Source organism: Asterias rubens, unplaced genomic scaffold, assembly GCF_902459465.1.
Source record: "Asterias rubens unplaced genomic scaffold, eAstRub1.3, whole genome shotgun sequence".
NCBI classification, from domain to species: Eukaryota; Metazoa; Echinodermata; class Asteroidea; order Forcipulatida; family Asteriidae; genus Asterias; species Asterias rubens.
This window is the reverse complement of record NW_022985712.1, coordinates 138,670-156,943: the sequence shown is the minus strand read 5'-3', so window position 1 is coordinate 156,943 and position 18,274 is coordinate 138,670. Positions and strand designations below refer to the sequence as shown.

The following is an 18,274-nucleotide window of genomic DNA, read 5'->3' as shown; positions in this document are numbered from 1 at the left end:
CAACTTTTGTAAACCTAGACTTGACACTTAAGCCACTGCATAAAGTGTAGTTAGTGTCTACAACCATACTACACTGAAAACACCGGTTCTCGTCTGATCACCGAAGTTTAGCAGCGTCAGGCCCAGTCAGTACTTGGATGGGAGACCTCCTTGGAATACTGGGTGCCGTAGACTTTTCTTTTTTTTCTTCAGAGATACCACTTTTGTACTTTTAGACTTGACACTTAAACCACTGCATTAAGTTTAGTTAGGGTCTACAGCCATACTACGCTGAAAACACTGGTTTTCGTCTGATCACAGAATTTAAGCAGCGTCAGGCCCAGTCAGTACTTGGATTGGAGTCCTCCTGGGAAAACTGGGTGCCGTAGACTTTCCTATTTTTTTTCTTCAGACAAACAACTTTTGTAAACCTAGACTTGACACTTAAGCCACTGCATAAAGTGTAGTAAGTGTCTACAGCCATACTACGCTGAGAACACCGGTTCTCGTCTGATCACAGAATTTAAGCAGTGTCAGGCCCAGTCAATACTTGGATGGGAGCCCTCCTGGGAATACTGGGTGCCATAGACTTTCCTTTTTTTCCCTGAAAGACTCAACTTTTGTAAACCTAGATTTGACACTTAAGTCACTGCATTAAGTTTAGTTAGTGTCTACAGCCATACTATGCTGAAAACACCAGTTTTCGTCTGATCACTGAAGTTAAGCAGTGTCAGGCCCAGTCAGTACTTGGATGGGAGACCTCCTGGGAATACTGGGTGCCGTAGACTTTCCGATTTTTTTCTTCAGAGAAACAACTTTTGTAAATCTAGACTTGACACTTAAGCCACTGCATAAAGTGTAGTTAATGTCTACAGCCATACTACGCTGAAAACACCGGTTCTCGTCTGATCACCGAAGTTAAGCAGCGTCAGGCCCAGTCAGTACTTGGATGGGAGACCTCCTTGGAATACTGGGTGCCGTAGACTTTTCTTTTTTTTCTTCAGAGATACCACTTTTGTAATTTTAGACTTGACACTTAAACCACTGCATTAAGTTTAGTTAGTGTCTACAACCATACTACGCTGAAAACACCGGTACTCGACTGATCACCGAAGTTAAGCAGCGTCAGGCCCAGTCAGTACTTGGATGGGAGACCTCCTGGGAATACTGGGTGCCGTAGACTTTCCTATTTTTTTTCTTCAGAGAAACAAATTTTGTAAACCTAGACTTCTCACTTAAGCCACTGCATAAAGTGTAGTTAGTGTCTACAGCCATACTACGCTGAAAACACCGGTTCTCGTCTGATCACCGAAGTTAAGCAGCGTCAGGCCAAGTCAGTACTTGGATGGGAGACCTCCTTGGAATATTGGGTGCCGTAGACTTTTTTTTTTCTTCTTCAGAGATACCACTTTTGTAATTTTAGACTTGACACTTAAACCACTGCATAAAGTTTAGTTAGTGTCTACAGCCATACTACGCTGAAAACACCGGTTCTCGTCTGATCACTGAAGATAAGCAGCGTCAGGCCCAGTCAGTACTTGGATGGGAGACCTCCTGGGAATACTGGGTGCCGTAGACTTTTTTTTTTTTTTTCTTCAGACAAACAACTTTTGTAAACCTAGACTTGACACTTAAGCCACTGCATAAAGTGTAGTTAGTGTCTACAGCCATACTACGCTGAAAACACCCGTTCTCGTCTGATCACCGAAGTTAAGCAGCGTCAGGCCCAGTCAGTACTTGGATGGGAGACCTCCTCGGAATACTGGGTGCCGTAGACTTTTCTTTTTTTTCTTCAGAGATACCACTTTTGTAATTTTAGACTTGACACTTAAACCACTGCTTTAAGTTTAGTTAGTGTCTACAGCCAGACTACGCTGAAAACATCGGTTCTCGTCTGATCACCGAAGTTAATCAGTGTCAGGCCCAGTCAGTACTTGGATTGGAGTCCTCCTGGGAAAACTGGGTGCCGTAGACTTTCCTATTTTTTTTCTTCAGACAAACAACTTTTGTAAACCTAGACTTGACACTTAAGCCACTGCATAAAGTGTAGTAAGTGTCTACAGCCATACTACGCTGAGAACACCGGTTCTCGTCTGATCACAGAATTTAAGCAGTGTCAGGCCCAGTCAATACTTGGATGGGAGCCCTCCTGGGAATACTGGGTGCCATAGACTTTCCTTTTTTTCCCTGAAAGACTCAACTTTTGTAAACCTAGATTTGACACTTAAGTCACTGCATTAAGTTTAGTTAGTGTCTACAGCCATACTATGCTGAAAACACCAGTTTTCGTCTGATCACTGAAGTTAAGCAGTGTCAGGCCCAGTCAGTACTTGGATGGGAGACCTCCTGGGAATACTGGGTGCCGTAGACTTTCCGATTTTTTTCTTCAGAGAAACAACTTTTGTAAATCTAGACTTGACACTTAAGCCACTGCATAAAGTGTAGTTAATGTCTACAGCCATACTACGCTGAAAACACCCGTTCTCGTCTGATCACCGAAGTTAAGCAGCGTCAGGCCAAGTCAGTACTTGGATGGGAGACCTCCTTGGAATATTGGGTGCCGTAGACTTTTTTTTTTCTTCTTTAGAGATACCACTTTTGTAATTTTAGACTTGACACTTAAACCACTGCATTAAGTTTAGTTAGTGTCTACAGCCATACTACGCTGAAAACACCGGTTCTCGTCTGATCACTGAAGATAAGCAGCGTCAGGCCCAGTCAGTACTTGGATGGGAGACCTCCTGGGAATACTGGGTGCCGTAGACTTTTTTTTTTTTTTTCTTCAGACAAACAACTTTTGTAAACCTAGACTTGACACTTAAGCCACTGCATAAAGTGTAGTTAGTGTCTACAGCCATACTACGCTGAAAACACCCGTTCTCGTCTGATCACCGAAGTTAAGCAGCGTCAGGCCCAGTCAGTACTTGGATGGGAGACCTCCTGGGAATACTGGGTGCCGTAGACTTTTTTTTTTTTTCTTCAGACAAACAACTTTTGTAAACCTAGACTTGACACTTAAGCCACTGCATAAAGTGTAGTTAGTGTCTACAGCCATACTACGCTGAAAACACCCGTTCTCGTCTGATCACCGAAGTTAATCAGCGTCAGGCCCAGTCAGTACTTGGATTGGAGTCCTCCTGGGAATACTGGGTGCTGTACACTTTCCTTTTTTTTTTCTTCAGAGAAACAACTTTTGTAAACCTAGACTTGACACTTAAGCCACTGCATAAAGTGTAGTAAGTGTCTACAGCCATACTACGCTGAGAACACCGGTTCTCGTCTGATCACAGAATTTAAGCAGTGTCAGGCCCAGTCAATACTTGGATGGGAGCCCTCCTGGGAATACTGGGTGCCATAGACTTTCCTTTTTTCCCCTGAAAGACTCAACTTTTGTAAACCTAGATTTGACACTTAAGTCACTGCATTAAGTTTAGTTAGTGTCTACAGCCATACTATGCTGAAAACACCGGTTCTCGTCTGATCACTGAAGTTAAGCAGTGTCAGGCCCAGTCAGTACTTGGATGGGAGACCTCCTGGGAATACTGGGTGCCGTAGACTTTCCTATTTTTTTTCTTCAGAGAAACAACTTTTGTAAATCTAGACTTGACACTTAAGCCCTTGCATAAAGTGTAGCTAGTGTCTACAGCCATACTACGCTGAAAACACCGGTTCTCGTCTGATCACCGAAGTTAAGCAGAGTCGGGCCCAGTCAGTACTTGCATGGGAGACCTCCTGGGAATACTGGGTGCCGTAGACTTTCCTGTTTTTTTTCTTCAGAGAAACAACTTTTGTAAACCTAGACTTGACACTTAAGCCACTGCATAAAGTGTAGTTAGTGTCTACAGCCATACTACGCTCAAAACACCGGTTCTCGTCTTATCACTGAAGTTAAGCAGCGTCAGGCTTGATAACTTCTTGATATCTACAGCCAGACTACGCTGAAAACACAGGTTCTCGTCTGATCACGGAAGTTAATCAGCGTCAGGCCCAGTCAGTACTTGGATTGGAGTCCTCCTGGGAATACTGGGTGCCGTAGACTTTCCTATTTTTTTTCTTCAGACAAACAACTTTTGTAAACCTAGACTTGACACTTAAGCCACTGCATAAAGTGTAGTTAGTGTCTACAGCCATACTACGCTGAAAACACCCGTTCTCGTCTGATCACCGAAGTTAAGCAGCGTCAGGCCCAGTCAGTACTTGGATGGGAGACCTCCTTGGAATACTGGGTGCCGTAGACTTTTCTTTTTTTCTTCAGAGATACCACTTTTGTAATTTTAGACTTGACACTTAAACCACTGCTTTAAGTTTAGTTAGTGTCTACAGCCAGACTACGCTGAAAACATCGGTTCTCGTCTGATCACGGAAGTTAATCAGCGTCAGGCCCAGTCAGTACTTGGATTGGAGTCCTCCTGGGAATACTGGGTGCTGTAGACTTTCCTATTTTTTTTCTTCAGAGAAACAACTTTTGTAAACCTAGACTTGACACTTAAGCCACTGCATAAAGTGTAGTAAGTGTCTACAGCCATACTATGCTGAGAACACCGGTACTCGACTGATCACCGAAGTTAAGCAGCGTCAGGCCCAGTCAGTACTTGGATGGGAGACCTCCTGGGAATACTGGGTGCCGTAGACTTTCCTATTTTTTTTCTTCAGAGAAACAAATTTTGTAAACCTAGACTTCTCACTTAAGCCACTGCATAAAGTGTAGTTAGTGTCTACAGCCATACTACGCTGAAAACACCGGTTCTCGTCTGATCACCGAAGTTAAGCAGCGTCAGGCCAAGTCAGTACTTGGATGGGAGACCTCCTTGGAATATTGGGTGCCGTAGACTTTTTTTTTTCTTCTTCAGAGATACCACTTTTGTAATTTTAGACTTGACACTTAAACCACTGCATAAAGTTTAGTTAGTGTCTACAGCCATACTACGCTGAAAACACCGGTTCTCGTCTGATCACTGAAGATAAGCAGCGTCAGGCCCAGTCAGTACTTGGATGGGAGACCTCCTGGGAATACTGGGTGCCGTAGACTTTCTTTTTTTTTTTCTTCAGACAAACAACTTTTGTAAACCTAGACTTGACACTTAAGCCACTGCATAAAGTGTAGTTAGTGTCTACAGCCATACTACGCTGAAAACACCGGTTCTCGTCTGATCACCGAAGTTAAGCAGCGTCAGGCCCAGTCAGTACTTGGATGGGAGACCTCCTGGGAATACTGGGTGCCAGTAGACTTTCCTTTTTTTCTTCAAAGATACCACTTTTGTAATTTTAGACTTGACACTTAAATCACTGCATTAAGTTTAGTTAGTGTCTACAGCCATACTACGCTGAAAACACCGGTTCTCGTCTGATCACTGAAGTTAAGCAGTGTCAGGCCCAGTCAGTACTTGGATTGGAGTCCTCCTGGGAATACTGGGTGCCGTAGACTTTCCTATTTTTTTCTTCAAAGACTCAATTTTTGTAAATCTAGACTTGACACTTAAGCCACTGCATAAAGTGTAGCTAGTGTCTACAGCCATACTACGCTGAAAACACCGGTTCTCGTCTGATCACCGAAGTTAAGCAGAGTCGGGCCCAGTCAGTACTTGCATGGGAGACCTCCTGGGAATACTGGGTGCCGTAGACTTTCCTGTTTTTTTTCTTCAGAGAAACAACTTTTGTAAACCTAGACTTGACACTTAAGCCACTGCATAAAGTGTAGTTAGTGTCTACAGCCATACTACGCTCAAAACACCGGTTCTCGTCTTATCACTGAAGTTAAGCAGCGTCAGGCTTGATAACTTCTTGATATCTACAGCCAGACTACGCTGAAAACACAGGTTCTCGTCTGATCACCGAAGTTAAGCAGCGTCAGGCCCAGTCAGTACTTGGATGGGAGACCTCCTGGGAATACTGGGTGCCGTAGACTTTTTTTTTTTTTTTCTTTAGACAAACAACTTTTGTAAACCTAGACTTGACACTTAAGCCACTGCTTTAAGTTTAGTTAGTGTCTACAGCCAGACTACGCTGAAAACATCGGTTCTCGTCTGATCACGGAAGTTAATCAGCGTCAGGCCCAGTCAGTACTTGGATTGGAGTCCTCCTGGGAATACTGGGTGCTGTACACTTTCCTATTTTTTTTCTTCAGAGAAACAACTTTTGTAAACCTAGACTTGACACTTAAGCCACTGCATAAAGTGTAGTAAGTGTCTACAGCCATACTACGCTGAGAACACCGGTTCTCGTCTGATCACAGAATTTAAGCAGTGTCAGGCCCAGTCAATACTTGGATGGGAGCCCTCCTGGGAATACTGGGTGCCATAGACTTTCCTTTTTTCCCCTGAAAGACTCAACTTTTGTAAACCTAGATTTGACACTTAAGTCACTGCATTAAGTTTAGTTAGTGTCTACAGCCATACTATGCTGAAAACACCAGTTCTCGTCTGATCACTGAAGTTAAGCAGTGTCAGGCCCAGTCAGTACTTGGATGGGAGACCTCCCGGCGAATACTGGGTGCCGTAGACTTTCCTGTTTTTTTTCTTCAGAGAAACAACTTTTGTAAACCTAGACTTGACACTTAAGCCACTGCATAAAGTGTAGTTAGTGTCTACAGCCATACTACGCTCAAAACACCGGTTCTCGTCTTATCACTGAAGTTAAGCAGCGTCAGGCTTGATAACTTCTTGATATCTACAGCCAGACTACGCTGAAAACACAGGTTCTCGTCTGATCACGGAAGTTAATCAGCGTCAGGCCCAGTCAGTACTTGGATTGGAGTCCTCCTGGGAATACTGGGTGCCGTAGACTTTCCTATTTTTTTTCTTCAGACAAACAACTTTTGTAAACCTAGACTTGACACTTAATCCACTGCATAAAGTGTAGTTAGTGTCTACAGCCATACTACGCTGAAAACACCCGTTCTCGTCTGATCACCGAAGTTAAGCAGCGTCAGGCCCAGTCAGTACTTGGATGGGAGACCTCCTTGGAATACTGGGTGCCGTAGACTTTTCTTTTTTTCTTCAGAGATACCACTTTTGTAATTTTAGACTTGACACTTAAACCACTGCTTTAAGTTTAGTTAGTGTCTACAGCCAGACTACGCTGAAAACATCGGTTCTCGTCTGATCACGGAAGTTAATCAGCGTCAGGCCCAGTCAGTACTTGGATTGGAGTCCTCCTGGGAATACTGGGTGCTGTAGACTTTCCTATTTTTTTTCTTCAGAGAAACAACTTTTGTAAACCTAGACTTGACACTTAAGCCACTGCATAAAGTGTAGTAAGTGTCTACAGCCATACTACGCTGAGAACACCGGTTCTCGTCTGATCACAGAATTTAAGCAGTGTCAGGCCCAGTCAATACTTGGATGGGAGCCCTCCTGGGAATACTGGGTGCCATAGACTTTCCTTTTTTTCCCTGAAAGACTCAACTTTTGTAAACCTAGATTTGACACTTAAGTCACTGCATTAAGTTTAGTTAGTGTCTACAGCCATACTATGCTGAAAACACCAGTTCTCGTCTGATCACTGAAGTTAAGCAGTGTCAGGCCCAGTCAGTACTTGGATGGGAGACCTCCTGGGAATACTGGGTGCCGTAGACTTTCCGATTTTTTTCTTCAGAGAAACAACTTTTGTAAATCTAGACTTGACACTTAAGCCACTGCATAAAGTGTAGTTAATGTCTACAGCCATACTACGCTGAAAACACCGGTTCTCGTCTGATCACCGAAGTTAAGCAGCGTCAGGCCCAGTCAGTACTTGGATGGGAGACCTCCTTGGAATACTGGGTGCCGTAGACTTTTCTTTTTTTTCTTCAGAGATACCACTTTTGTAATTTTAGACTTGACACTTAAACCACTGCATTAAGTTTAGTTAGTGTCTACAACCATACTACGCTGAAAACACCGGTACTCGACTGATCACCGAAGTTAAGCAGCGTCAGGCCCAGTCAGTACTTGGATGGGAGACCTCCTGGGAATACTGGGTGCCGTAGACTTTCCTATTTTTTTTCTTCAGAGAAACAAATTTTGTAAACCTAGACTTGACACTTAAGCCACTGCATAAAGGGTAGTTAGTGTCTACAGCCATACTACGCTGAAAACACCGGTTCTCGTCTGATCACCGAAGTTAAGCAGCGTCAGGCCAAGTCAGTACTTGGATGGGAGACCTCCTTGGAATACTGGGTGCCGTAGACTTTTCTTTTTTTCTTCAGAGATACCACTTTTGTAATTTTAGACTTGACACTTAAACCACTGCTTTAAGTTTAGTTAGTGTCTACAGCCAGACTACGCTGAAAACATCGGTTCTCGTCTGATCACGGAAGTTAATCAGCGTCAGGCCCAGTCAGTACTTGGATTGGAGTCCTCCTGGGAATACTGGGTGCTGTAGACTTTCCTATTTTTTTTCTTCAGAGAAACAACTTTTGTAAACCTAGACTTGACACTTAAGCCACTGCATAAAGTGTAGTAAGTGTCTACAGCCATACTACGCTGAGAACACCGGTTCTCGTCTGATCACAGAATTTAAGCAGTGTCAGGCCCAGTCAATACTTGGATGGGAGCCCTCCTGGGAATACTGGGTGCCATAGACTTTCCTTTTTTTCCCTGAAAGACTCAACTTTTGTAAACCTAGATTTGACACTTAAGTCACTGCATTAAGTTTAGTTAGTGTCTACAGCCATACTATGCTGAAAACACCAGTTCTCGTCTGATCACTGAAGTTAAGCAGTGTCAGGCCCAGTCAGTACTTGGATGGGAGACCTCCTGGGAATACTGGGTGCCGTAGACTTTCCGATTTTTTTCTTCAGAGAAACAACTTTTGTAAATCTAGACTTGACACTTAAGCCACTGCATAAAGTGTAGTTAATGTCTACAGCCATACTACGCTGAAAACACCGGTTCTCGTCTGATCACCGAAGTTAAGCAGCGTCAGGCCCAGTCAGTACTTGGATGGGAGACCTCCTTGGAATACTGGGTGCCGTAGACTTTTCTTTTTTTTCTTCAGAGATACCACTTTTGTAATTTTAGACTTGACACTTAAACCACTGCATTAAGTTTAGTTAGTGTCTACAACCATACTACGCTGAAAACACCGGTACTCGACTGATCACCGAAGTTAAGCAGCAGTCAGGCCCAGTCAGTACTTGGATGGGAGACCTCCTGGGAATACTGGGTGCCGTAGACTTTCCTATTTTTTTTCTTCAGAGAAACAAATTTTGTAAACCTAGACTTGACACTTAAGCCACTGCATAAAGGGTAGTTAGTGTCTACAGCCATACTACGCTGAAAACACCGGTTCTCGTCTGATCACCGAAGTTAAGCAGCGTCAGGCCAAGTCAGTACTTGGATGGGAGACCTCCTTGGAATATTGGGTGCCGTAGACTTTTCTTTTTTTCTTCAGAGATACCACTTTTGTAATTTTAGACTTGACACTTAAACCACTGCTTTAAGTTTAGTTAGTGTCTACAGCCAGACTACGCTGAAAACATCGGTTCTCGTCTGATCACGGAAGTTAATCAGCGTCAGGCCCAGTCAGTACTTGGATTGGAGTCCTCCTGGGAATACTGGGTGCTGTAGACTTTCCTATTTTTTTTCTTCAGAGAAACAACTTTTGTAAACCTAGACTTGACACTTAAGCCACTGCATAAAGTGTAGTAAGTGTCTACAGCCATACTACGCTGAGAACACCGGTTCTCGTCTGATCACAGAATTTAAGCAGTGTCAGGCCCAGTCAATACTTGGATGGGAGCCCTCCTGGGAATACTGGGTGCCATAGACTTTTGTAAATCTAGACTTGACACTTAAGCCACTGCATAAAGTGTAGTTAATGTCTACAGCCATACTATGCTGAAAACACCAGTTCTCGTCTGATCACTGAAGTTAAGCAGTGTCAGGCCCAGTCAGTACTTGGATGGGAGACCTCCTGGGAATACTGGGTGCCGTAGACTTTCCTATTTTTTTTCTTCAGAGAAACAACTTTTGTAAATCTAGACTTGACACTTAAGCCCTGCATAAAGTGTAGCTTAGTGTCTACAGCCATACTACGCTGAAAACACCGGTTCTCGTCTGATCACCGAAGTTAAGCAGGTCCAGGCCCAGTCAGTACTTGGATGGGAGACCTCCTTGGAATACTGGGTGCCGTAGACTTTTCTTTTTTTTCTTCAGAGATACCACTTTTGTAATTTTAGACTTGACACTTAAACCACTGCATTAAGTTTAGTTAGTGTCTACAACCATACTACGCTGAAAACACCGGTACTCGACTGATCACCGAAGTTAAGCAGCGTCAGGCCCAGTCAGTACTTGGATGGGAGACCTCCTGGGAATACTGGGTGCCGTAGACTTTCCTATTTTTTTTCTTCAGAGAAACAAATTTTGTAAACCTAGACTTGACACTTAAGCCACTGCATAAAGGGTAGTTAGTGTCTACAGCCATACTACGCTGAAAACACCGGTTCTCGTCTGATCACCGAAGTTAAGCAGCGTCAGGCCAAGTCAGTACTTGGATGGGAGACCTCCTTGGAATATTGGGTGCCGTAGACTTTTTTTTTTCTTCTTCAGAGATACCACTTTTGTAATTTTAGACTTGACACTTAAACCACTGCATTAAGTTTAGTTAGTGTCTACAGCCATACTACGCTGAAAACACCGGTTCTCGTCTGATCACTGAAGATAAGCAGCGTCAGGCCCAGTCAGTACTTGGATGGGAGACCTCCTGGGAATACTGGGTGCCGTAGACTTTCCTTTTTTTTTTCTTCAGAGAAACAACTTTTGTAAACCTAGACTTGACACTTAAGCCACTGCATAAAGTGTAGTAAGTGTCTACAGCCATACTACGCTGAGAACACCGGTTCTCGTCTGATCACAGAATTTAAGCAGTGTCAGGCCCAGTCAATACTTGGATGGGAGCCCTCCTGGGAATACTGGGTGCCATAGACTTTCCTTTTTTCCCCTGAAAGACTCAACTTTTGTAAACCTAGATTTGACACTTAAGTCACTGCATTAAGTTTAGTTAGTGTCTACAGCCATACTATGCTGAAAACACCGGTTCTCGTCTGATCACTGAAGTTAAGCAGTGTCAGGCCCAGTCAGTACTTGGATGGGAGACCTCCTGGGAATACTGGGTGCCGTAGACTTTCCTATTTTTTTTCTTCAGAGAAACAACTTTTGTAAATCTAGACTTGACACTTAAGCCCTTGCATAAAGTGTAGCTAGTGTCTACAGCCATACTACGCTGAAAACACCGGTTCTCGTCTGATCACCGAAGTTAAGCAGTGTCAGGCCCAGTCAGTACTTGCATGGGAGACCTCCTGGGAATACTGGGTGCCGTAGACTTTCCTGTTTTTTTTCTTCAAAGAAACAACTTTTGTAAACCTAGACTTGACACTTAAGCCACTGCATAAAGTGTAGTTAGTGTCTACAGCCATACTACGCTCAAAACACCGGTTCTCGTCTTATCACTGAAGTTAAGCAGCGTCAGGCTTGATAACTTCTTGATATCTACAGCCAGACTACGCTGAAAACACAGGTTCTCGTCTGATCACCGAAGTTAAGCAGCGTCAGGCCCAGTCAGTACTTGGATGGGAGACCTCCTGGGAATACTGGGTGCCGTAGACTTTTTTTTTTTTTTTCTTTAGACAAACAACTTTTGTAAACCTAGACTTGACACTTAAGCCACTGCTTTAAGTTTAGTTAGTGTCTACAGCCAGACTACGCTGAAAACATCGGTTCTCGTCTGATCACGGAAGTTAATCAGCGTCAGGCCCAGTCAGTACTTGGATTGGAGTCCTCCTGGGAATACTGGGTGCTGTACACTTTCCTATTTTTTTTCTTCAGAGAAACAACTTTTGTAAACCTAGACTTGACACTTAAGCCACTGCATAAAGTGTAGTAAGTGTCTACAGCCATACTACGCTGAGAACACCGGTTCTCGTCTGATCACAGAATTTAAGCAGTGTCAGGCCCAGTCAATACTTGGATGGGAGCCCTCCTGGGAATACTGGGTGCCATAGACTTTCCTTTTTTCCCCTGAAAGACTCAACTTTTGTAAACCTAGATTTGACACTTAAGTCACTGCATTAAGTTTAGTTAGTGTCTACAGCCATACTATGCTGAAAACACCGGTTCTCGTCTGATCACTGAAGTTAAGCAGTGTCAGGCCCAGTCAGTACTTGGATGGGAGACCTCCCGGCGAATACTGGGTGCCGTAGACTTTCCTGTTTTTTTTCTTCAGAGAAACAACTTTTGTAAACCTAGACTTGACACTTAAGCCACTGCATAAAGTGTAGTTAGTGTCTACAGCCATACTACGCTCAAAACACCGGTTCTCGTCTTATCACTGAAGTTAAGCAGCGTCAGGCTTGATAACTTCTTGATATCTACAGCCAGACTACGCTGAAAACACAGGTTCTCGTCTGATCACGGAAGTTAATCAGCGTCAGGCCCAGTCAGTACTTGGATTGGAGTCCTCCTGGGAATACTGGGTGCCGTAGACTTTCCTATTTTTTTTCTTCAGACAAACAACTTTTGTAAACCTAGACTTGACACTTAATCCACTGCATAAAGTGTAGTTAGTGTCTACAGCCATACTACGCTGAAAACACCCGTTCTCGTCTGATCACCGAAGTTAAGCAGCGTCAGGCCCAGTCAGTACTTGGATGGGAGACCTCCTTGGAATACTGGGTGCCGTAGACTTTTCTTTTTTTCTTCAGAGATACCACTTTTGTAATTTTAGACTTGACACTTAAACCACTGCTTTAAGTTTAGTTAGTGTCTACAGCCAGACTACGCTGAAAACATCGGTTCTCGTCTGATCACGGAAGTTAATCAGCGTCAGGCCCAGTCAGTACTTGGATTGGAGTCCTCCTGGGAATACTGGGTGCTGTAGACTTTCCTATTTTTTTTCTTCAGAGAAACAACTTTTGTAAACCTAGACTTGACACTTAAGCCACTGCATAAAGTGTAGTAAGTGTCTACAGCCATACTACGCTGAGAACACCGGTTCTCGTCTGATCACAGAATTTAAGCAGTGTCAGGCCCAGTCAATACTTGGATGGGAGCCCTCCTGGGAATACTGGGTGCCATAGACTTTCCTTTTTTTCCCTGAAAGACTCAACTTTTGTAAACCTAGATTTGACACTTAAGTCACTGCATTAAGTTTAGTTAGTGTCTACAGCCATACTATGCTGAAAACACCAGTTCTCGTCTGATCACTGAAGTTAAGCAGTGTCAGGCCCAGTCAGTACTTGGATGGGAGACCTCCTGGGAATACTGGGTGCCGTAGACTTTCCGATTTTTTTCTTCAGAGAAACAACTTTTGTAAATCTAGACTTGACACTTAAGCCACTGCATAAAGTGTAGTTAATGTCTACAGCCATACTACGCTGAAAACACCGGTTCTCGTCTGATCACCGAAGTTAAGCAGCGTCAGGCCCAGTCAGTACTTGGATGGGAGACCTCCTTGGAATACTGGGTGCCGTAGACTTTTCTTTTTTTTCTTCAGAGATACCACTTTTGTAATTTTAGACTTGACACTTAAACCACTGCATTAAGTTTAGTTAGTGTCTACAACCATACTACGCTGAAAACACCGGTACTCGACTGATCACCGAAGTTAAGCAGCATCAGGCCCAGTCAGTACTTGGATGGGAGACCTCCTGGGAATACTGGGTGCCGTAGACTTTCCTATTTTTTTTCTTCAGAGAAACAAATTTTGTAAACCTAGACTTGACACTTAAGCCACTGCATAAAGGGTAGTTAGTGTCTACAGCCATACTACGCTGAAAACACCGGTTCTCGTCTGATCACCGAAGTTAAGCAGCGTCAGGCCCAGTCAGTACTTGGATGGGAGACCTCCTTGGAATATTGGGTGCCGTAGACTTTTCTTTTTTTCTTCAGAGATACCACTTTTGTAATTTTAGACTTGACACTTAAACCACTGCTTTAAGTTTAGTTAGTGTCTACAGCCAGACTACGCTGAAAACATCGGTTCTCGTCTGATCACGGAAGTTAATCAGCGTCAGGCCCAGTCAGTACTTGGATTGGAGTCCTCCTGGGAATACTGGGTGCCGTAGACTTTCCTTTTTTTTCCCCTCAAAGATAGCACTTTTGTACTTTAAGGCTTGACAGTTAAACCACTGCATAAAGTTTAGTTAGTGTCTACAGCCATACTACGCTGAAAACACCCGTTCTCGTCTGATCACCGAAGTTAAGCAGCGTCAGGCCCAGTCAGTACTTGGATGGGAGACCTCCTTGGAATACTGGGTGCCGTAGACTTTTTTTTTTTTCTTCAGAGATACCACTTTTGTAATTTTAGACTTGACACTTAAACCACTGCATCAAGTTTAGTTAGTGTCTACAGCCATACGTCGCTGAAAACACCGGTTCTCGTCTGATCACCGAAGTTAAGCAGCGCAGGCCCAGTCTAATGGGAGACCTCCTGGGAATACTGGGTGCCGTAGACTTTCCTATTTTTTTTCTTCAGAGAAACAACTTTTGTAAATCTAGACTTGACACTTAAGCCACTGCATAAAGTGTAGTTAATGTCTACAGCCATACTACGCTGAAAACACCGGTTCTCGTCTGATCACCGAAGTTAAGCAGTGTCAGGCCCAGTCAGTACTTGGATGGGAGACCTCCTTGGAATACTGGGTGCCGTAGACTTTTCTTTTTTTTCTTCAGAGATACCACTTTTGTAATTTTAGACTTGACACTTAAACCACTGCATTAAGTTTAGTTAGTGTCTACAGCCATACTACGCTGAAAACACCGGTTCTCGACTGATCACCGAAGTTAAGCAGCGTCAGGCCCAGTCAGTACTTGGATGGGAGACCTCCTGGGAATACTGGGTGCCGTAGACTTTCCTATTTTTTTTCTTCAGAGAAACAACTTTTGTAATTTTAGACTTGACACTTAAGCCACTGCATAAAGGGTAGTTAGTGTCTACAGCCATACTACGCTGAAAACACCGGTTCTCGTCTGATCACTGAAGTTAAGCAGTGTCAGGCCCAGTCAGTACTTGGATGGGAGACCTCCTTGGAATACTGGGTGCCGTAGACTTTTCTTTTTTTTCTTCAGAGATACCACTTTTGTAATTTTAGACTTGACACTTAAACCACTGCTTTAAGTTTAGTTAGTGTCTACAGCCAGACTACGCTGAAAACACCGGTTCTCGTCTGATCACGGAAGTTAATCAGCGTCAGGCCCAGTCAGTACTTGGATTGGAGACCTTCTGGGAATACTGGGTGCCATAGACTTTCATATTTTTTTTCTTCAGAGAAACAACTTTTGTAAACCTATACTTGACACTTAAGCCACTGCATAAAGTGTAGTTAGTGTCTACAGCCATACTACGCTGAAGACACCGGTTCTCGTCTGATCACCGAAGTTAAGCAGCGTCAGGCCCAGTCAGTACTTGGATGGGAGACCTCCTTGGAATATTGGGTGCCGTAGAGATTTTTTTTTTTTTCTTCAGAGATACCACTTTTGTAATTTTAGACTTGACACTTAAACCACTGCATTAAGTTTAGTTAGTGCCTACAGCCATAGTACGCTGAAAACACCGGTTCTCGTCTGATCACAGAATTTAAGCAGCGTCAGGCCCAGTCACTACTTGGATGGGAGACCTCCTGGGAATACTGGGTGCCGTAGACTTTCCTATTTTTTTTCTTCAGAGAAACAACTTTTGTAAACCTAGACTTGAAACTTAAGCCACTGCATAAAGTGTAGTTAGTGTCTACAGCCATACTACGCTCAAAACACCGTTTCTCGTCTGATCACCGAAGTTAAGCAGTGTCAGGCCTAGTCAGTACTTGGATGGGAGACCTCCTTGGAATACTGGGTGCCGTAGACTTTTCTTTTTTTTCTTCAGAGATACCACTTTTGTAATTTTAGACTTGACACTTAAACCACTGATTTAAGTTTAGTTAGTGTCTACAGCCAGACTACGCTGAAAACACCGGTTCTTGTCTGATCACGGAAGTTAATCAGCGTCAGGCCCAGTCAGTACTTGGATTGGAGTCCTCCTGGGAATACTGGGTGCCGCAGAGATTTTTTTTTTTTCTTCAGAGATACCACTTTTGTAATTTTAGACTTGACACTTAAACCACTGCATTAAGTTTAGTTAGTGTCTACAGCCATACGTCGCTGAAAACACCGGTTCTCGTCTGATCACCGAAGTTAAGCAGCGCAGGCCCAGTCTAATGGGAGACCTCCTGGGAATACTGGGTGCCGTAGACTTTCCTGTTTTTTTTCTTCAGAGAAACAACTTTTGTAAATCTAGACTTGACACTTAAGCCACTGCATAAAGTGTAGTTAATGTCTACAGCCATACTACGCTGAAAACACCGGTTCTCGTCTGATCACCGAAGTTAAGCAGCGTCAGGCCCAGTCAGTACTTGGATGGGAGACCTCCTTGGAATACTGGGTGCCGTAGACTTTTCTTTGTTTTCTTCAGAGGTACCACTTTTGTAATTTTGAACTTGACACTTAAACCACTGCATTAAGTTTAGTTAGTGTCTACAGCCATACTACGCTGAAAACACCGGTTCTCGACTGATCACCGAAGTTAAGCAGCGTCAGGCCCAGTCAGTACTTGGATGGGAGACCTCCTGGGAATACTGGGTGCCGTAGACTTTCCTATTTTTTTTCTTCAGAGAAACAACTTTTGTAATTTTAGACTTGACACTTAAGCCACTGCATAAAGGGTAGTTAGTGTCTACAGCCATACTACGCTGAAAACACCGGAATACTGGGTGCCGTAAACTTTTCTTTTTTTTCTTCAGAGATACCACTTTTGTAATTTTAGACTTGACACTTAAACCACTGCTTTAAGTTTAGTTAGTGTCTACAGCCAGACTACGCTGAAAACACCGGTTCTCGTCTGATCACCAAAGTTAAGCAGCGTCAGGCCCAGTCAGTACTTGGATGGGAGACCTCCTTGGAATACTGGGTGCCGTAGACTTTTCTTTTTTTTCTTCAGATACCACTTTTGTAATTTCAGACTTGACACTTAAGCCACTGCATAAAGGGTAGTTAGTGTCTACAGCCATACTACGCTGAAAACACCGGAATACTGGGTGCCGTAAACTTTTCTTTTTTTTCTTCAGAGATACCACTTTTGTAATTTTAGACTTGACACTTAAGCCACTGCATAAGGTGTAGTAAGTGTCTACAGCCATACTACGCTGAGAACACCGGTTCTCGTCTGATCACAGAATTTAAGCAGCGTCAGGCCCAGTCAATACTTGGATGGGAGACCTCCTGGGAATACTGGGTGCCATAGACTTTCCTTTTTTCCCCTGAAAGACTCAACTTTTGTAAACCTAGATTTGACACTTAAGTCACTGCATTCAGTTTAGTTAGTGTCTACAGCCATACTACGCTCAAAACACCGGTTCTCGTCTGATCACTGAAGTTAAGCAGTGTCAGGCCCAGTCAGTACTTGGATGGGAGACCTCCTTGGAATACTGGGTGTCGTAGACTTTTCTTTTTTTTCTTCAGAGATACCACTTTTGTAATTTTAGACTTGACACTTAAACCACTGCTTTAAGTTTAGTTAGTGTCTACAGCCAGACTACGCTGAAAACATCGGTTCTCGTCTGATCACGGAAGTAATCAGCGTCAGGCCCAGTCAGTACTTGGATTGGAGTCCTCCGGGGAATACTGGGTGCCGTAGACTTTCATATTTTTTTTCTTCAGAGAAACAACTTTTGTAAACCTAGACTTGACACTTAAGCCACTGCATGAAGTGTAGTAAGTGTCTACAGCCATACTACGCTGAGAACACCGGTTCTCGTCTGATCACAGAATTTAAGCAGCGTCAGGCCCAGTCAGTACTTGGATGGGAGACCTCCTTGGAATATTGGGTGCCGTAGACTTTTTTGTTTTTTTCTTCAGAGATACCACTTTTGTAATTTTAGATTTGACACTTAAACCACTGCATTAAGTTTAGTTAGTGTCTACAGCCATACTACGCTGAAAACACCGGTTCTCGTCTGATCACAGAATTTAAGCAGCGTCAGGCCCAGTCACTACTTGGATGGGAGACCTCCTGGGAATACTGGGTGCCGTAGACTTTCCTATTTTTTTTCTTCAGAGAAACAACTTTTGTAAACCTAGACTTGACACTTAAGCCACTGCATAAAGTGTAGTTAGTGTCTACAGCCATACTACGCTCAAAACACCGGTTCTCGTCTGATCACTGAAGTTAAGCATTGTCAGGCCCAGTCAGTACTTGGATGGGAGACCTCCTTGGAATACTGGGTGCCGTAGACTTTTCTTTTTTTTCTTCAGAGATACCACTTTTGTAATTTTAGACTTGACAC

General features: G+C 43.5%; 47 non-coding genes and 42 pseudogenes across 47 annotated transcripts; all 89 read left to right on the top strand.

Moving 5' to 3' along the window:
- The first annotated feature begins 55 nt into the window (after positions 1-55).
- On the top strand, positions 56-174 carry LOC117306156 (annotated as a pseudogene).
- Positions 175-252: 78 nt separating this feature from the next.
- On the top strand, positions 253-371 carry LOC117306218 (annotated as a pseudogene).
- An 80-nt stretch (positions 372-451) lies between these two features.
- LOC117306233 lies at positions 452-570 on the top strand (annotated as a pseudogene).
- A 78-nt stretch (positions 571-648) lies between these two features.
- Positions 649-767, top strand: LOC117306064. Its single transcript, XR_004520814.1, has one exon. It is a non-coding gene; the product is annotated as a 5S ribosomal RNA (ribosomal RNA).
- A 79-nt stretch (positions 768-846) lies between these two features.
- LOC117306205 lies at positions 847-965 on the top strand. Its single transcript, XR_004520892.1, has one exon. It is a non-coding gene; the product is annotated as a 5S ribosomal RNA (ribosomal RNA).
- A 78-nt stretch (positions 966-1,043) lies between these two features.
- LOC117306101 lies at positions 1,044-1,162 on the top strand. Its single transcript, XR_004520851.1, has one exon. It is a non-coding gene; the product is annotated as a 5S ribosomal RNA (ribosomal RNA).
- An 80-nt stretch (positions 1,163-1,242) lies between these two features.
- On the top strand, positions 1,243-1,361 carry LOC117306282. The gene has a single exon (XR_004520906.1). It is a non-coding gene; the product is annotated as a 5S ribosomal RNA (ribosomal RNA).
- A 78-nt stretch (positions 1,362-1,439) lies between these two features.
- Positions 1,440-1,558, top strand: LOC117306027. Its single transcript, XR_004520779.1, has one exon. It is a non-coding gene; the product is annotated as a 5S ribosomal RNA (ribosomal RNA).
- An 80-nt stretch (positions 1,559-1,638) lies between these two features.
- LOC117306078 lies at positions 1,639-1,757 on the top strand. The gene has a single exon (XR_004520828.1). It is a non-coding gene; the product is annotated as a 5S ribosomal RNA (ribosomal RNA).
- A 78-nt stretch (positions 1,758-1,835) lies between these two features.
- LOC117306207 lies at positions 1,836-1,954 on the top strand (annotated as a pseudogene).
- Positions 1,955-2,034: 80 nt separating this feature from the next.
- LOC117306232 lies at positions 2,035-2,153 on the top strand (annotated as a pseudogene).
- A 78-nt stretch (positions 2,154-2,231) lies between these two features.
- On the top strand, positions 2,232-2,350 carry LOC117306063. The gene has a single exon (XR_004520813.1). It is a non-coding gene; the product is annotated as a 5S ribosomal RNA (ribosomal RNA).
- Positions 2,351-2,429: 79 nt separating this feature from the next.
- On the top strand, positions 2,430-2,548 carry LOC117306085. Its single transcript, XR_004520835.1, has one exon. It is a non-coding gene; the product is annotated as a 5S ribosomal RNA (ribosomal RNA).
- A 78-nt stretch (positions 2,549-2,626) lies between these two features.
- Positions 2,627-2,745, top strand: LOC117306026. Its single transcript, XR_004520778.1, has one exon. It is a non-coding gene; the product is annotated as a 5S ribosomal RNA (ribosomal RNA).
- Positions 2,746-2,825: 80 nt separating this feature from the next.
- Positions 2,826-2,944, top strand: LOC117306035. The gene has a single exon (XR_004520786.1). It is a non-coding gene; the product is annotated as a 5S ribosomal RNA (ribosomal RNA).
- Positions 2,945-3,022: 78 nt separating this feature from the next.
- Positions 3,023-3,141, top strand: LOC117306188 (annotated as a pseudogene).
- An 80-nt stretch (positions 3,142-3,221) lies between these two features.
- LOC117306231 lies at positions 3,222-3,340 on the top strand (annotated as a pseudogene).
- Positions 3,341-3,418: 78 nt separating this feature from the next.
- On the top strand, positions 3,419-3,537 carry LOC117306053. Its single transcript, XR_004520803.1, has one exon. It is a non-coding gene; the product is annotated as a 5S ribosomal RNA (ribosomal RNA).
- An 80-nt stretch (positions 3,538-3,617) lies between these two features.
- Positions 3,618-3,736, top strand: LOC117306058. Its single transcript, XR_004520808.1, has one exon. It is a non-coding gene; the product is annotated as a 5S ribosomal RNA (ribosomal RNA).
- Positions 3,737-3,899: 163 nt separating this feature from the next.
- LOC117306244 lies at positions 3,900-4,018 on the top strand (annotated as a pseudogene).
- An 80-nt stretch (positions 4,019-4,098) lies between these two features.
- On the top strand, positions 4,099-4,217 carry LOC117306073. Its single transcript, XR_004520823.1, has one exon. It is a non-coding gene; the product is annotated as a 5S ribosomal RNA (ribosomal RNA).
- Positions 4,218-4,294: 77 nt separating this feature from the next.
- LOC117306198 lies at positions 4,295-4,413 on the top strand (annotated as a pseudogene).
- An 80-nt stretch (positions 4,414-4,493) lies between these two features.
- LOC117306113 lies at positions 4,494-4,612 on the top strand. Its single transcript, XR_004520862.1, has one exon. It is a non-coding gene; the product is annotated as a 5S ribosomal RNA (ribosomal RNA).
- Positions 4,613-4,692: 80 nt separating this feature from the next.
- LOC117306281 lies at positions 4,693-4,811 on the top strand. The gene has a single exon (XR_004520905.1). It is a non-coding gene; the product is annotated as a 5S ribosomal RNA (ribosomal RNA).
- A 78-nt stretch (positions 4,812-4,889) lies between these two features.
- On the top strand, positions 4,890-5,008 carry LOC117306025. The gene has a single exon (XR_004520777.1). It is a non-coding gene; the product is annotated as a 5S ribosomal RNA (ribosomal RNA).
- An 80-nt stretch (positions 5,009-5,088) lies between these two features.
- Positions 5,089-5,208, top strand: LOC117306045. Its single transcript, XR_004520796.1, has one exon. It is a non-coding gene; the product is annotated as a 5S ribosomal RNA (ribosomal RNA).
- Positions 5,209-5,285: 77 nt separating this feature from the next.
- LOC117306137 lies at positions 5,286-5,404 on the top strand (annotated as a pseudogene).
- Positions 5,405-5,483: 79 nt separating this feature from the next.
- LOC117306057 lies at positions 5,484-5,602 on the top strand. The gene has a single exon (XR_004520807.1). It is a non-coding gene; the product is annotated as a 5S ribosomal RNA (ribosomal RNA).
- Positions 5,603-5,765: 163 nt separating this feature from the next.
- Positions 5,766-5,884, top strand: LOC117306105. Its single transcript, XR_004520854.1, has one exon. It is a non-coding gene; the product is annotated as a 5S ribosomal RNA (ribosomal RNA).
- An 80-nt stretch (positions 5,885-5,964) lies between these two features.
- Positions 5,965-6,083, top strand: LOC117306221 (annotated as a pseudogene).
- Positions 6,084-6,163: 80 nt separating this feature from the next.
- Positions 6,164-6,282, top strand: LOC117306230 (annotated as a pseudogene).
- Positions 6,283-6,360: 78 nt separating this feature from the next.
- Positions 6,361-6,480, top strand: LOC117306157 (annotated as a pseudogene).
- A 163-nt stretch (positions 6,481-6,643) lies between these two features.
- Positions 6,644-6,762, top strand: LOC117306243 (annotated as a pseudogene).
- An 80-nt stretch (positions 6,763-6,842) lies between these two features.
- On the top strand, positions 6,843-6,961 carry LOC117306072. Its single transcript, XR_004520822.1, has one exon. It is a non-coding gene; the product is annotated as a 5S ribosomal RNA (ribosomal RNA).
- Positions 6,962-7,038: 77 nt separating this feature from the next.
- LOC117306197 lies at positions 7,039-7,157 on the top strand (annotated as a pseudogene).
- Positions 7,158-7,237: 80 nt separating this feature from the next.
- On the top strand, positions 7,238-7,356 carry LOC117306228 (annotated as a pseudogene).
- Positions 7,357-7,434: 78 nt separating this feature from the next.
- Positions 7,435-7,553, top strand: LOC117306033. Its single transcript, XR_004520784.1, has one exon. It is a non-coding gene; the product is annotated as a 5S ribosomal RNA (ribosomal RNA).
- Positions 7,554-7,632: 79 nt separating this feature from the next.
- On the top strand, positions 7,633-7,751 carry LOC117306193. Its single transcript, XR_004520891.1, has one exon. It is a non-coding gene; the product is annotated as a 5S ribosomal RNA (ribosomal RNA).
- Positions 7,752-7,829: 78 nt separating this feature from the next.
- Positions 7,830-7,948, top strand: LOC117306100. Its single transcript, XR_004520850.1, has one exon. It is a non-coding gene; the product is annotated as a 5S ribosomal RNA (ribosomal RNA).
- Positions 7,949-8,028: 80 nt separating this feature from the next.
- On the top strand, positions 8,029-8,147 carry LOC117306295. The gene has a single exon (XR_004520919.1). It is a non-coding gene; the product is annotated as a 5S ribosomal RNA (ribosomal RNA).
- A 77-nt stretch (positions 8,148-8,224) lies between these two features.
- LOC117306196 lies at positions 8,225-8,343 on the top strand (annotated as a pseudogene).
- Positions 8,344-8,423: 80 nt separating this feature from the next.
- Positions 8,424-8,542, top strand: LOC117306226 (annotated as a pseudogene).
- A 78-nt stretch (positions 8,543-8,620) lies between these two features.
- Positions 8,621-8,739, top strand: LOC117306032. Its single transcript, XR_004520783.1, has one exon. It is a non-coding gene; the product is annotated as a 5S ribosomal RNA (ribosomal RNA).
- Positions 8,740-8,818: 79 nt separating this feature from the next.
- LOC117306181 lies at positions 8,819-8,937 on the top strand. The gene has a single exon (XR_004520890.1). It is a non-coding gene; the product is annotated as a 5S ribosomal RNA (ribosomal RNA).
- Positions 8,938-9,015: 78 nt separating this feature from the next.
- LOC117306191 lies at positions 9,016-9,135 on the top strand (annotated as a pseudogene).
- An 80-nt stretch (positions 9,136-9,215) lies between these two features.
- LOC117306280 lies at positions 9,216-9,334 on the top strand. The gene has a single exon (XR_004520904.1). It is a non-coding gene; the product is annotated as a 5S ribosomal RNA (ribosomal RNA).
- A 77-nt stretch (positions 9,335-9,411) lies between these two features.
- LOC117306195 lies at positions 9,412-9,530 on the top strand (annotated as a pseudogene).
- Positions 9,531-9,610: 80 nt separating this feature from the next.
- On the top strand, positions 9,611-9,729 carry LOC117306225 (annotated as a pseudogene).
- Positions 9,730-9,779: 50 nt separating this feature from the next.
- Positions 9,780-9,898, top strand: LOC117306029. The gene has a single exon (XR_004520781.1). It is a non-coding gene; the product is annotated as a 5S ribosomal RNA (ribosomal RNA).
- An 80-nt stretch (positions 9,899-9,978) lies between these two features.
- LOC117306124 lies at positions 9,979-10,097 on the top strand. The gene has a single exon (XR_004520873.1). It is a non-coding gene; the product is annotated as a 5S ribosomal RNA (ribosomal RNA).
- Positions 10,098-10,175: 78 nt separating this feature from the next.
- LOC117306099 lies at positions 10,176-10,294 on the top strand. The gene has a single exon (XR_004520849.1). It is a non-coding gene; the product is annotated as a 5S ribosomal RNA (ribosomal RNA).
- Positions 10,295-10,374: 80 nt separating this feature from the next.
- Positions 10,375-10,493, top strand: LOC117306279. Its single transcript, XR_004520903.1, has one exon. It is a non-coding gene; the product is annotated as a 5S ribosomal RNA (ribosomal RNA).
- Positions 10,494-10,571: 78 nt separating this feature from the next.
- Positions 10,572-10,690, top strand: LOC117306301. Its single transcript, XR_004520924.1, has one exon. It is a non-coding gene; the product is annotated as a 5S ribosomal RNA (ribosomal RNA).
- Positions 10,691-10,770: 80 nt separating this feature from the next.
- On the top strand, positions 10,771-10,889 carry LOC117306224 (annotated as a pseudogene).
- Positions 10,890-10,967: 78 nt separating this feature from the next.
- LOC117306052 lies at positions 10,968-11,086 on the top strand. Its single transcript, XR_004520802.1, has one exon. It is a non-coding gene; the product is annotated as a 5S ribosomal RNA (ribosomal RNA).
- Positions 11,087-11,166: 80 nt separating this feature from the next.
- On the top strand, positions 11,167-11,285 carry LOC117306292. The gene has a single exon (XR_004520916.1). It is a non-coding gene; the product is annotated as a 5S ribosomal RNA (ribosomal RNA).
- A 163-nt stretch (positions 11,286-11,448) lies between these two features.
- LOC117306104 lies at positions 11,449-11,567 on the top strand. Its single transcript, XR_004520853.1, has one exon. It is a non-coding gene; the product is annotated as a 5S ribosomal RNA (ribosomal RNA).
- Positions 11,568-11,647: 80 nt separating this feature from the next.
- Positions 11,648-11,766, top strand: LOC117306220 (annotated as a pseudogene).
- Positions 11,767-11,846: 80 nt separating this feature from the next.
- On the top strand, positions 11,847-11,965 carry LOC117306223 (annotated as a pseudogene).
- A 78-nt stretch (positions 11,966-12,043) lies between these two features.
- Positions 12,044-12,163, top strand: LOC117306172 (annotated as a pseudogene).
- A 163-nt stretch (positions 12,164-12,326) lies between these two features.
- LOC117306242 lies at positions 12,327-12,445 on the top strand (annotated as a pseudogene).
- Positions 12,446-12,525: 80 nt separating this feature from the next.
- Positions 12,526-12,644, top strand: LOC117306071. Its single transcript, XR_004520821.1, has one exon. It is a non-coding gene; the product is annotated as a 5S ribosomal RNA (ribosomal RNA).
- Positions 12,645-12,721: 77 nt separating this feature from the next.
- LOC117306194 lies at positions 12,722-12,840 on the top strand (annotated as a pseudogene).
- An 80-nt stretch (positions 12,841-12,920) lies between these two features.
- Positions 12,921-13,039, top strand: LOC117306222 (annotated as a pseudogene).
- A 78-nt stretch (positions 13,040-13,117) lies between these two features.
- Positions 13,118-13,236, top strand: LOC117306028. Its single transcript, XR_004520780.1, has one exon. It is a non-coding gene; the product is annotated as a 5S ribosomal RNA (ribosomal RNA).
- A 79-nt stretch (positions 13,237-13,315) lies between these two features.
- Positions 13,316-13,434, top strand: LOC117306169. Its single transcript, XR_004520889.1, has one exon. It is a non-coding gene; the product is annotated as a 5S ribosomal RNA (ribosomal RNA).
- Positions 13,435-13,512: 78 nt separating this feature from the next.
- LOC117306148 lies at positions 13,513-13,631 on the top strand (annotated as a pseudogene).
- Positions 13,632-13,711: 80 nt separating this feature from the next.
- On the top strand, positions 13,712-13,830 carry LOC117306291. Its single transcript, XR_004520915.1, has one exon. It is a non-coding gene; the product is annotated as a 5S ribosomal RNA (ribosomal RNA).
- Positions 13,831-13,907: 77 nt separating this feature from the next.
- On the top strand, positions 13,908-14,026 carry LOC117306217 (annotated as a pseudogene).
- Positions 14,027-14,106: 80 nt separating this feature from the next.
- Positions 14,107-14,225, top strand: LOC117306070. Its single transcript, XR_004520820.1, has one exon. It is a non-coding gene; the product is annotated as a 5S ribosomal RNA (ribosomal RNA).
- A 77-nt stretch (positions 14,226-14,302) lies between these two features.
- LOC117306258 lies at positions 14,303-14,413 on the top strand (annotated as a pseudogene).
- Positions 14,414-14,493: 80 nt separating this feature from the next.
- Positions 14,494-14,612, top strand: LOC117306293. The gene has a single exon (XR_004520917.1). It is a non-coding gene; the product is annotated as a 5S ribosomal RNA (ribosomal RNA).
- A 78-nt stretch (positions 14,613-14,690) lies between these two features.
- Positions 14,691-14,809, top strand: LOC117306289. The gene has a single exon (XR_004520913.1). It is a non-coding gene; the product is annotated as a 5S ribosomal RNA (ribosomal RNA).
- An 80-nt stretch (positions 14,810-14,889) lies between these two features.
- On the top strand, positions 14,890-15,008 carry LOC117306059. Its single transcript, XR_004520809.1, has one exon. It is a non-coding gene; the product is annotated as a 5S ribosomal RNA (ribosomal RNA).
- Positions 15,009-15,086: 78 nt separating this feature from the next.
- Positions 15,087-15,205, top strand: LOC117306213 (annotated as a pseudogene).
- An 80-nt stretch (positions 15,206-15,285) lies between these two features.
- LOC117306126 lies at positions 15,286-15,404 on the top strand. The gene has a single exon (XR_004520875.1). It is a non-coding gene; the product is annotated as a 5S ribosomal RNA (ribosomal RNA).
- A 79-nt stretch (positions 15,405-15,483) lies between these two features.
- LOC117306211 lies at positions 15,484-15,602 on the top strand (annotated as a pseudogene).
- An 80-nt stretch (positions 15,603-15,682) lies between these two features.
- On the top strand, positions 15,683-15,801 carry LOC117306153 (annotated as a pseudogene).
- A 78-nt stretch (positions 15,802-15,879) lies between these two features.
- LOC117306269 lies at positions 15,880-15,998 on the top strand (annotated as a pseudogene).
- Positions 15,999-16,076: 78 nt separating this feature from the next.
- LOC117306256 lies at positions 16,077-16,187 on the top strand (annotated as a pseudogene).
- Positions 16,188-16,267: 80 nt separating this feature from the next.
- On the top strand, positions 16,268-16,386 carry LOC117306158. Its single transcript, XR_004520888.1, has one exon. It is a non-coding gene; the product is annotated as a 5S ribosomal RNA (ribosomal RNA).
- A 78-nt stretch (positions 16,387-16,464) lies between these two features.
- LOC117306288 lies at positions 16,465-16,583 on the top strand. The gene has a single exon (XR_004520912.1). It is a non-coding gene; the product is annotated as a 5S ribosomal RNA (ribosomal RNA).
- A 209-nt stretch (positions 16,584-16,792) lies between these two features.
- Positions 16,793-16,911, top strand: LOC117306086. Its single transcript, XR_004520836.1, has one exon. It is a non-coding gene; the product is annotated as a 5S ribosomal RNA (ribosomal RNA).
- Positions 16,912-17,116: 205 nt separating this feature from the next.
- LOC117306201 lies at positions 17,117-17,235 on the top strand (annotated as a pseudogene).
- A 78-nt stretch (positions 17,236-17,313) lies between these two features.
- Positions 17,314-17,432, top strand: LOC117306145 (annotated as a pseudogene).
- Positions 17,433-17,510: 78 nt separating this feature from the next.
- LOC117306273 lies at positions 17,511-17,628 on the top strand (annotated as a pseudogene).
- Positions 17,629-17,708: 80 nt separating this feature from the next.
- Positions 17,709-17,827, top strand: LOC117306175 (annotated as a pseudogene).
- A 79-nt stretch (positions 17,828-17,906) lies between these two features.
- On the top strand, positions 17,907-18,025 carry LOC117306147 (annotated as a pseudogene).
- An 80-nt stretch (positions 18,026-18,105) lies between these two features.
- Positions 18,106-18,224, top strand: LOC117306164 (annotated as a pseudogene).
- The last annotated feature ends 50 nt before the right edge of the window (positions 18,225-18,274 follow it).